We start from the raw sequence: 12,544 nt of genomic DNA, 5'->3' as shown, positions 1-12,544 counted from the left end.
GATGCATGTCAGACTCACAGTTGGGAGAAAAATACAGGACAACAGATTCTCAGAAAGATGTTTTGCATCCACAGGAGGCAATATGAAAAATACACCCCCACACCCAAAAAAAGTAACAACCTAGCAATGGTAACTTGTTTTGAAATGTGGTGTTTAATACCAAGACAGCCCGTGGGCTAGAAAGAGCCTGAAAATTATACTTTATTTTACAATTCCAGAGGGACTTTTAGTGAGCAGACAACTACAGAAGTCAGTAGTGCCTTTTACTCAGAGTGGCAGGTGGGAAGGACTGTGTGTCATTTCTATAAGTTACTAACTGGATAATTCCAGAAAACATCCAGATTCACTGATTGGTTCTGGCAATAGATTTATTCTGCCTTATTAAATTAAAGAAACCTCTCTTATGAAATTCTTTAAACACTGAATCAGATTAGTCTAATAGAGTGAGCGTTCCTTCTTTTGTGAGATTTCATTTGTGGGGTGGTCAACCCCTAGCTGTGAATAGAATCCCGGGAAGGGGCTAAGTGACTCCAGCAGAGGACCTGCCACTGCTGAAGCCTCCAACATGGAGGGTGATGGAGAAGTTGGGTGAACATGCATGTTTCTGCTCCTTCTTAAGCAGTTCCAATCACACAGAACTGGGAAAGCTTGAACAGGGCTTTCCTCTCCGAAGGAATCACCAATAACATCCCAAGGCCCTTGAAGACTGGCCAAAACAACTTTGAGGTGTTTGCTTTTTTCACTCAAAAATTCACATTTTTTAAAAACCATTGGGCAATTTCATCCTTTAATGGCTAACCTTATTTATCCATTAATGCTCCTCTGGTTGGTGGTTTGTGTATTATCATCACAATTTATATTCTGCTTTTAAATACAATGTTACAGGCAGCTTAGGTTAAACTGAAAAATACACAATGACAATTCAAACAAAAATACTCCTAGAAAAATATATAGAATAAAAAAGTGAATACACATATTTTATTCATTTATCTTTTAGATGGCTTGCTATCCTAAAACGTTCCTTACTATCCTAAAACCTCCAAATGGCTCATTCCACAATAAATAAAAACCAAGCACACAGAAGGAGGAAGGATAGATCTCCAGATATTTTGGACCTTAGTCCCAGATGCCACTGGCCAATGATCAGGGATGCTGGGAGTTGAAGTCCAAAAAGCCTGGAGATCTACTTTCTGCCCACGCCTGACTTTAGTTGTGCAAAGCAACTTTGCAGCAGGAAAGTGTGGTGACTTGTGAAATACAGTGGCAGAGACTGCGGCTCACACAGGTTTCCCAGCCCTCCTGATCCCCAGCTGCACAAGAAAGCGCCATGGCTTAGGCAAGGTGGGAGGGCTGGAGCATGTAAAGAACTGTGGAGAACTGTCTGTGGGGCACACAGTGGACCTTCAGGGGGTGAGGTCTTCTGAGTGTAACCATTTCGGGAAGAACATTTGGGGAAGCCGCCAAAGCAGCACTGGGGTGTGTGTGCAGGCTGTTCCAGCTATTCTGCTGTGGTGAGTGAAATATACGCATTCCGATATAACCCCATCTCAGTAAGCATACATTTGGCCACATGAATATGAAATATAATTGTAAATAAAGAAAAGCCATTCTTTCAGATTTTTAGATGGCTATGTTATTCAGTCACTTGCTAACGAAGCCACTTCGCCTCCAATTTGCAACTGGCATAGAAAGAACCGCAATGGAGGCCTCTGAGGTTGGGAACCTGGATTTGGAGAAGAGGAATAAGGAGTGTTTGGAAGGAGGAAGAGGAAACTGGTATGCCGTGATATGGTCAGTCCTGAGCTTCTTCCAGGCTCCTTCCACCAGCATATCTTTGCTAAGTGGGCTAAAAAGCCCATCTAACAAAAAATGCATGATGGGAAGTAAAAATTGCCTTGCCTTGGCACACCCTGCATGGGATGTTCATAAGTCTTTAAGTTGAGAGGCTTCCAATCACTGACAGCATAAGCAATCACACTATGCCACTAATGAGGAAAGAGAAACTATTGAAATGTACAAGAGACATTATTAAGTATCAAAGCTTTAATCATGCATATAAAAGCGGCTCTATGTCAAATCGTTCTCCTTTTATTAAGATTCATGGTGCTCAGTTTATTTTAATCAGTTGCTCCAATTTGCTGTTGAGTAGCTGCATTCAAGTCTCTGGCCTAGTTTGGATGTAACAGGAAACCATGGTTTCCCATTACAAGAATGCATATCTCTCCATTTCTTATTCACACAAGGGAAGACTGCTTAAAGCTTGTGTTTGTGGTTCAGAGTACACCACAGTTTCCTGTTGGTTCACAGCAGAATGAGTTTTGAATCCTTGGATTTGTATCATCTCAGAACCTTTCAGGCTCCCATGGTGTGTAGCCTTAATGGAAGCCATATTTTCCCTTTTCTCCCCGTAAGCCTCATAGACATGCTGTGTGTGCATCTTTAAAGCCACCAGGAACATGGCCGAGGAGGCAAGAATGGAGTCTCTCCTCCCCATGCCCTTCATCCCAATGAAAATAGGAGGCCTTGCACTCATTATTAAAAAATAAAGAAAGAAATCTGATGTAGCTCTTATCACATTCAGCAACATGTATAATTTGACATGGAGCCTCGGTCTGCTAAGCATTTCTAGAACATCTCTGGCTTCCTTTACTGTCTTTACTCCTGTTCTAATCATGGTTCCTGTTCCACTGGTAGCATCACTGCTCAGACCAAAATAGCACTAGGTCCAAGCTAGCTATTTGTCCTGATAGGTTCCTCAATTTTGAATAGTATTTTCTGCTTACATTTTGAATTTCCTCTAAACTCATTTTATTTTATTTTTCTAAGTCATTGTCCTGTTTCTTCAATTCACTTTGATCCTGTATAACTGCTTCTTTATTCTCTTTTTCTTAATTCATTCTGTTGTGACTGGACCATTTTAATATGTTCAAATGGTTTATTATACTACAGCTCATTTATCAGGATTTCTAAGCCTTTCTGCAGCTATTTCTAAAATCTTATTCTTTTTTCCCAAATATATTCTTCTATCATTGGCTTTCCATGCCATTCTTCCAAAGGTATGTTCTAAAGGATGGAGAGTGTTCAGTTTGTAGGACTCTTTCCATCTAAACCAGGCATAAGATTACACCCAAAGAGGTCTTAACTGCTGACTGCCTTCATCTTCCTCCCAATTTTCTATTTATTTATTTTCCTTTGAATCCATGCTCCCCAAAATTCTAGTTGCATTTCCTGGTGAATCCAAGATCTTGTTTTTTACCTCTACCAGGATATTTCCAACACAATTTCATTAACATTTCCTTATTTATTATTTTAGTAAAATATGTTTAGGTCACCTTTCAGGGACAACCCACACAAGATGGCTTATAAGAGAAAAACAATATGATGATCAATATCTAAAGGAATGTAATAACAATTATACAAATATTAACATACAAAATTAGATCAAATCATCCAACCTTGACTTTTTTAAAGCAGGCACAGGGACTTTCTGTCCTGTGAGCCACACGTTGCGACAAAGGTTTCCTGTTGTATCAAGCTTCTATCCCAGGCTCTGCCCCCTCACCTAGGCCAGGCAACTTTTACCTGTCTGGCCCAGAAGCGGGAGACACAGGTGATGCTGTGCCCTTCTTTGCTAGGGATTAGAAGAAGTAGAACTCGCACTTATGGAAGTTCTCCAGATTCCATCTTGAATGAAGCTCATTCAAACTCAAGCCTGTATCCAACTGTAAGCTTCGTTTCTTTCTATTTCACGCAAAAATCCATGCATGCTTTTCCAAAAGTGAGCGCATCTTTGTAACCTACACACTCTTCTCTCATCATGTAAAGCATAAATGCACGTTTCCATAAGTGTACATTTTCCAGGTTTAAGAGAGTGTTTTCATCCCTGTTCAAGCCACAAAGTGAAAACTTGGTCAATCCTTATCAAAATCCACCTGAATGAATTTCTCCTATCTACTTACTCTTGGAAACATCCCAGCTTTTCCTTTGTGTGCCATTTCTTTCTCACATTGCTTTGGTGCCCTTTAAGCATGACGTATGCAGCACTGGAGGTGCTTTTCCATAGCTTAATCCCTTCTTGCACCTGTAAATTTAAGGCTACAGCCATATGGCCAACCACATGAGCATTTTCCATGGAGTTAACACTCCCCTCCTTTCTCAGTTCTGTGGAAAGGCTTGGATGGGCACCCCTGCCTAGGAGCAGCGACCTTTCAGGCTGTGGGACTGAACCCGTGGAAACAGATGCAGTGTAATGTTGAAAGAGCATCTTTGATCCTCATGATCAAAACACAAGAGTTGTGGCTGACACAGTAGCACAGTTGTGTGGTGGTGGTGAAACTTGGTCTCCAGTCTGGAATAGTGCAGTGTGCAAAATAATGTCACCTCTTTGCCTCTGCGTTCCTGTCATCATGGCAGAAATGTTGCTACTATTAAAGAGGCCCTATTGGGCTTTCTCCAGGATAGCATCAGTTAGGAAACAATCTTGTTCTCAGCGAAATGTTTTGAACCAAGGGTGCCACAGGTCCCTTGGAAGAAATCCTCAAACCCCGTTGAAAGCAATGTCGGGGGGCTTATGCCCTCAATGGTGTGCAAAGTGGCAGCCTTTGTCATATTTCCTTTTTTTAAAGCACACATGTTCTCTAATTGTGTTGGTGCACTACTCGTCACGCACTCATAAACAAACATAGCTCTGCAATCAATCTACAAAGAATTCTACAAGGTGAAAGGGTCTGAGTAGTAATTTGTAACAATGGCAGGAAATGCCCTCTGGACTGGGGCTGCTCTACAATTTTTGCAGATACAACAGAAAAAAAAGCAGGAGGACTACTCTGATACCAGCTGCTTCCAAAGGGTTTATGCCTGTTACTTTAGCCCATTCTCCACATTTCTTTCCTGGCTCTCTGTAAAGGCAGCAAAATTCGTATAAAGACATTTCGTATGGTGTGCAGTGTACAAGTTTCCCAGACTGCGAAAGCCACACATGAAGTAGCAAATGGAACCTTTCCCTTGAAATGTTAACAAGCAGTCCTAATGATTTGTAAAAGCTATTCATCTCTGACATGTCTTCCTCTCTCATTTTATCATTTCCTTCCTCCTGTTTTCACTGGTCATAGTTTCAATAGCCAGCAGTTAGAGGAGTTCATCTACCAGAAAGAAAGAAAGAAAGAAAGAAAGAAAGAAAGAAAGAAAGAAAGAATCATCTTGGCCAGAGGCCCTGGGCTACAGTGTCTTGGCCAGCAATAACGAATCAGTGCTGCAATTGAAAATGTCAGAAGTTAAAAACATCCCACCCTTTTGTTTATACCAAAATCGATGGGGCCCAGCCGGGGCAGTCTTCCAAGGAGGCAGCCCATATGTTTTGAATGTGGTGCTGGTGCATCCATCTGTCATCAGGGGGCCACCTGAACATTGGTTTGCTAATCTGACAGTGTATAAGCACAACACAGACATCAAGTGTCTTTCAGTCTATAAGCGTGCATGTGTGTATGTAGAGTGGGGGGGGGTCCACTTCTCTTTTTTATTTAACACTGGAGCAAAGGATGTGAATGCTCAGAAGGCCGGCTTTGCTCAGTAGAACCTGCTTAGTGCTCGTTAGCACTAGTAGGGTTGTAGTCTCAAGGCGGAACTAAACTTTTATGGCTACAGATTCCCACTGAAAAGCAGTGCTGGAGCTGGGTTAATATACTCTCAGCTTTGTCCCTGCATTTCTCATGTGGCTGTTCCACTGTGGACATTCCAGGCACATGCACAAGAAATGCCATGCTGGATCAGAGCAAAGGATGGTCTGGTCCAGCCCTCCGGACACATGGTGGCAATCGGTTGCCCAGACAGGATGGGTTCAAGATCTTTGCCTTCCTGAGCTCCTCATCAACTGGTGTATGAAGGAGGGAACACATAGCCAGTAATGTTAGTAGCCATGAACCTGTCCGATCCTGTCCATTAACCCCTCCAATCCCTTTTAGATTTGTGGCCCTCATCAATTCCTTTGGCAGCGGATTCCATAATTGAAGTAAACATTGTATGAAGGAGTACTTTCTCGTGTCTGTCCCAAATTTCTCCCCAATCAGCTTCTTGGGTTTGTGCCTCTCCATTTGCTCCATTCTGTGCATCACTTGAAATACCTCTGTCATATCTCCACTCGCCTTTTCCCTAAGCTCTTGGACATAGCAAGAGCGATCCCTGCGGATCTGGTAGGAAGGGGTGAATGACAGGAGGCACTGCCAAGAGCACAGCATGTGCTTGTGGGTCGCCCTCCTTGTTGCTGTTTTCCGGGGAGAAACCACCTCAGGGATTATGTGCTGCCAACCATCACTAAAGTGACATAATCCCCTCTGTTTATGGGAGCAGCAGCAAAACCTAAGAAGAAGCACACTCCAAGGAAGGTGAGAAAGAAAGAAAGAAAAGGGAGGTGCTCGTGATGATGAGCACCAAAGAGACCTGCAATAAAATAAAGGCACAAGGCATGGATAGGCCCCTGCTGAGGGGTCCGCTGGTAACAGCCCTCTGGAGCTCTTCTTCCTCTTTGACCTTGCAAGCTGCTTCTTCACCTGCCTCTTGCTGTGGCCCAGGTAATACAGATGGGGAGCAGTGGGGCAGTGAATATCACAGGTATGTGCTTCTGGCTCTCTTGCAACACTGAGGAGGAAAGAAGCAATAGCCACTGGTGAAAGAGGCAGTGAGAAGGTGGGTCCACCATGGAGGGAATCTTGCCCAAGGGCCCTCCAAACCTGGCACTGTGGATGTGTGGAGGCAGCCTCTCCCAACATGATGGCCTCCAGAGGCTTTGGAGTACAACTCTCCATAATCTCTGCTATTGGGAATATGCCCTATGGGAGTTCTGGTGAGCCGCCCTGAGGCTTCGGCGAATGGGGCGGCATAGAAATGGGGCGGCATAGAAATGTTTTAAATAAATACATAAATATTCCCAAACGTTGGGCAGGCACAGCTCTGGGGAAGGCCGCACCAAGGGAAAAAACCAAAGGGGATGGTGGAGAACCGAGGACAAGAAGAAGGACTGAGTGACGTGGTGCTTTAAATTCTCTGGAGGATACAATAGGAGAGACACTGTGAGCGGACCTTGTCTGAGCCTGATAAGTGTCATGGTGGCATGCACGTCCATGGAGTGTCTTGGACAGGGGCATTTGGAGAGACAGGAGAGGTGAAGGGTGAGGCTCCAGAAGGGAAGCAATTTACAGGAAGAGGAAGATCTGAGACGTGTAAGCACTCAAAAAGAATGTATTCATCTGCTTTCCCTTAAGGAATCGGTGCGACGTGACAGAGAGCCTCACAGGGAAAAGAAGAAAATTCTGGAAGACTTATTTTGCACTCTTCTTCAAAGTTTAATTGCCAGTAAAAATTTGTTCCATGAAGTGGAAACTAACATCATCACCCACCAATTCTGAAACAGATTGAATCTATGGTTTTTGCCAGCCAGAAGCTTTTATATGAGTTGGGGCGGGGGGGGGGGGGGAAGCACTGGTTTTCTTGTATGCTTACTTTTTATATGATTGTCTCAGCATTTAAACATAATATTTTGTTCAGTGAAGTTTACTCTGTCATACCATGATCTACGTCAGGGTTCACTGTCAATCTTGCCATCTTGCCTCATTTTAGATTAGCCCAGTTTCCAGCAAAAATGATGCCTCTCTTTCTTGTTTATGCAGTCTTCCCCTTATGGGAAAGATCTTTTTTGTAGACTTCAATCTCCAATTTTTGTTTGTTTAGTTGCAAAGTCATGCCCAACCCATCATGACCCCAAGGACAACTTCCCTCCAGGTTCTCCTGTCGTCCACCATCCCTTGGAGTCGACCCAAGCTCACATCCACTGCCCCAGTGTCTCCATCTAGCCCAGGGGTCTCAAACTCGTGGCCCGCGGGCCAATTGCCGGGCCGGGCGGGGCACGGGGGGGGCCCTGCGGCCTGCAAAGTGCCGGCGGCGCCTGGGCCGGCCTCCGGGAGCGACGCGGGATGAGCGGCCCACCACCACCGTGGGGGTGGAATACTTGATGTGGCCCAGCCTCACCCAGACTCTACTTCCAGCGGCCCCCAGGTATGTTGAGTTTGAGACCCCTGATCTAGCCACTTCATCCTCTGCCGTCCCCTTCTCCTTTTGACTTCAACCATTCCCATCATCAGGCTCTTCTCCAGGGAGTCCTTCCTCCTCATTAGGTGGCCAAAGTATTTGAGTTTCATCTTCGGTATCTGCCAATCTCAATTATCTCCATTTAAAACATACTGCAGCAGCAATATATTCAATGGAATCAAGAATGATGCTTCCATTCATTTTCCAAGGGTGATTCTGGAGAATTGCAAGAAGACATATAGGGGGGGAAACTCCTCTCTGTTGAGTATCACGCCCCCTCTGGCTGTACAGTATCCATCTCCTTATGTCCCTTGCTACTGTGTGGCCTGGCCTGCCTCTTGGCTTTACCTTTTCCTTCTTCTAGCCCAGTAGCTTTGAACAGTGTTCAAGCCCAAGGCCACACTCACTTTTGGAGAAGATTTGGGGGAGCATTCCCGGGGTGCTAAGGCAAAAGGGGCACAAAGTACCAAAATACCAAGCTTGCCAGCGTAGTTGAGTGACAAGTTCTTACTGCCAATAACTGAGCTTTTCAGCCTTTCAGGAATATGCAAATACAGATAAACCACCAAAATTTAGGCACTGGGGAAAGGGGAGAGGCTGGGAGATAGGGGCTGAGCCTCTGGGCCTGGCGTGAAATCCAGATGTTCCAGTGGAGATCCATGGATTTGGCCCATGGGGCGGCCCCAAACTTCTGCACTGATCTGATTTTGAGTGGGCATGAAATGCTTGAAGTTTCTACCATTTTCATGTTCTATTCACTTCCTTCTTTCTCTGTCATGCATATACTGCTATAGAGAACCCCCTTTGTAGATTGTTAAATATACTCTCGTGAAACACGCACATTATATTGTTACACATGCAAAATTTTATAGATATGATAAAAATGTATGGAGTGGAGGCACCCTAGTAATTTAAAAGATGAAATACCCAATTAGGTATTTTGCAACTACTTGAAGATCAAAGTAGGAAACATAACTCAAAACCCTTATGAATCATCCACATTTTAGTAAGCTAAATGGAAATATAACAAAAGCCAAACTTTTATGGTATATCTCAGGGTGTTTACCAGATTGTGCAACTGCATTCTCTAGTCTGCCAAACTGACTCCATTTGTGTTAAGCAAACTACTTTATTCTAGCTCAAACAGGCAAAACCTAATTTAAGCTGGTTTATACTGGATCAAGCTAAGCTAACAGATTTGTTTAAAACACAAACAAGTGGAATAAAATGACCAAAATTGACCAAAATTTGACCAAACTGAGACTGAATCTGGATAAACCATTGAAATGTGTTGGGGCCAAATTAAATCAGTTTGAGCAATGATTTGAGCCGTAATTAGACCCTGTCTTATAGAGACAGTCCATGGAATTGTTCCTGTTTATAGTGACTGTCTCTCCATGATTTAAAACAGTTTTCTTTCCCATCTTTACCTGGTGATGCTGGGGAATTGATTCTGGGACCTTTGCTAAACGTGTGCTGTACCATTAAGCTACAGCTCTTCCCCTCTCACATTATTTTTCCCTGATGAAGAAAAGGCTGTTTAGCTCAGAGGTGAGTAGATGGTGAATTGTCAGCTGTTCTGGACTTCAGCTCCCAGAAGCCTTTGTCAGTGGAATGCTGGGAGATCTGCACCACCCCTGTTTAGAAGGTGATTGAAACATTAATCATTGACAGGCATAAAGTTATACCTTGCTTCATATTTTATATCAGTTGCAGGCTTGAAACACATAGAGATCTTAACATCTGTCAATCAAACAGTATTAGGTACAGAGACAATTAGCTTTTCTTACCTACACGACATCCATGCTGGATGCTTTTTAGTTACCCTCAAATGTACTATTTGGAGGAATTTTCCATTCCATCACTCTGGCTTATATTTGAGCTCCAGCTCCCGGGGTGAAAGCTCAACTGAATGAAGCAATGTTTTAATCCAACCTCCACCCAAAGTGCTAATTATGCAGGTTCAAAAGATTTCCTCTGCAGACCTTGTTCCACCCATTTAACAAGCAAGGCCCGAAGACTTGAGATGACACAACCATTTCCTGCATTTATGGAAAGAGAGCAGCTATGCACAGCCTCTAATCCCAAATGGTATGATTTGCCTGAAAGGAGACCTCACCTCACCACGAACTCTTGCTAACAGTTTCTTAAGTCATAATGAAACTATAGGATGGCCTCAGATTGCTTAGGCCGCTGGGAATAGCTCATGAATCTTCCCCTGGCTTAAGTGGGCGGCTGTTCTACCTTGACATTTATTTTGGCAACTTACTGAGATTTCTGCATTTGAAAAAGAAATATAGCATCACCTGCATATTTCCAGACTCTTTGTGCATCTGTGGTACTGTCTTCTTTAATAATAAACCCAAGTGTTTCAGGCCTCTTGGGAAAGAGACACCATTTTGCATTCCCTACCTTCACATGTTGAATGTACAGGGCACAGAAGTTCAGAGACCGGACCAATTTTACAGGTTTTCCACCCACCCACCCACCCACAAGGGCTCAAGCAAGAGATGCAGCATTAGCAAGCTGTTCATGTGTCTATTTGTGCCTGGTGCTGGTCCTGCCCATGCAGTCACCTTGTACAGAGAGGGCCTCATCACAGGGAACAGTGATCAACAGCTATTCCAGCTGGCTGTCTCAGGGGCAAGGCTGAGAGAGGCCCTCCATGAGCCAGGTGGGAACAGCTGCCATTTTGGTCCTCCCTTGCAGAGCTGTCTACATTCAACAGCCAGCAATGGAGTCTGTGTGCAACAGAAACTTCATTTACCCAGTAACTTGGGTATAAATGAGGAGGTGGAAGGGGCTGACTGGGGCCAAGCATACCTCTTCTGTGGAGCCTGTGTGGATATTTTGAATGCATGTGTAAGACAACACTGGGACAACAGTGCTGAGGAAAATGGGAGCAGGGCTAGGAGGAATAAACTTGAAGAGTTCCCTCAGTGATCCCATTCGTATTCAATGGAACCAAGGAACCTGGATTTCATTACATATTTCACTATATTTCATTGAGTATCTGGATTTGCTTCTCATTGTTTGTTGCATCTATTCGAGTTGTAGGATTTTTATTTTATTTTAGAAACATAGAAAACAGAGCGAGTCAGAAGGGGTCTCCCGGGCCATCTAGTCTGACCTGCGGCACCAGCCGGCCCCGCTCAGGACATGCCCACCATGTGCATGTCCAGCCTATCTCTGAACACCCTCACCGATGGGGCCTCAGAGACCTCTTGTGGAAGCCCGTTCCACACCCTCAGGGTCCTAACTGTCAGGAAGTGCTTCCTGGCATCCAAATGGAACCTCGGATCCCTGAGCTTTGCTCCCTTGGAGCGCATCCTGCCTTCCTCTGCAGGGGAGAACAGGTCTCTACCCATCTCCGTGTGACATCCCCTCACATACCTTTATGTCGCCTCTTCTCCAGGCTGAAGAGATCCAGTTCCCTCAGTCTCGCCTCATACCCCATCCCCTGCAAACCGGCCTCCAACCTTGTGGCCCTACGCTGCACTGACTCCAACCTGACTATATCCTTCCTGTAATGAGGGGCCCAAAACTGAGCACAATACTCCAGTTGTGGGTGCACTAGAGTCGTGTAGAGTGGTAGTAATATCTCTCTTGATCTAGAAACCACACTTCTGGCTATGTAACCAAGGGTGGCATTCGCCCTCTTGACCTCCGCATCACACTGCTGACTCATGTTTATCCTGGAGTCAACCAATACCCCAAGGTCCCTTTCACAAGTGCTGCTCTCCAGCCACTTATCACCTAACCTGTACTTATGACAGCTATTCCTGTGCCCCAAGTGCAAGATCTTGCACTTATCCACATTGAACGCCATCCTGTTGTATCCTGCCCACTTCCATAGTCTGTCCAGATCCTTTTGGATCTGGAGTACCTGCTCCTCAGTTGTGGCCACTGCTCCAGTTTTAGTGTCGTCTGCAAATTTGATCAGCAGACTGTTCACCCCTTCTTCCATGTCGTTAATGAAAAGATTAAACAGGATCGGCCCCAGGACAGAGCCCTGGGGGACCCCGCTTGTCACTGGCTGCCATCCCGATGATTCCCCGCTAATGGTTACCTTCCGCTTTCGGTCAGTCAACCATGCCCTAACCCACCAGACAGTGCTTTGGTGTATCCCAAAACTCCTCAGTTTCTCCATCAGGAGATCATGGGGCACTGTTTCAAAGGCCTTGCTGAAATCCAGGTATACCACATCCACTGCATCCCCTCCATCTAGCCATCGCAAAACCTTGTCATAGAATTCCACAAGGTTTGTCTGGCAGGACCTGTTTTTGCGGAAGCTGTGTTGTGTGGCTGTCAGCCTCCCTTCCCTATCTAGCATCACTAGATCTCTCTCTATTATGAGCCTTTCCACTGTTTTTCCTATAATGGATGTAAGGCTAACCGGTCTATAATTCCCCATGTCCCTTCTACTACCCTTTTTGAAAATTGGGACCACTGATGCCACCCTCCA

Source organism: Varanus komodoensis, unplaced genomic scaffold (genome assembly GCF_004798865.1).
Source record: "Varanus komodoensis strain SLA01 unplaced genomic scaffold, ASM479886v1 scaffold18_1, whole genome shotgun sequence".
In the NCBI taxonomy this organism is placed as follows: domain Eukaryota; kingdom Metazoa; phylum Chordata; class Lepidosauria; order Squamata; family Varanidae; genus Varanus; species Varanus komodoensis.
This window is presented reverse-complemented; position numbering follows the sequence as displayed.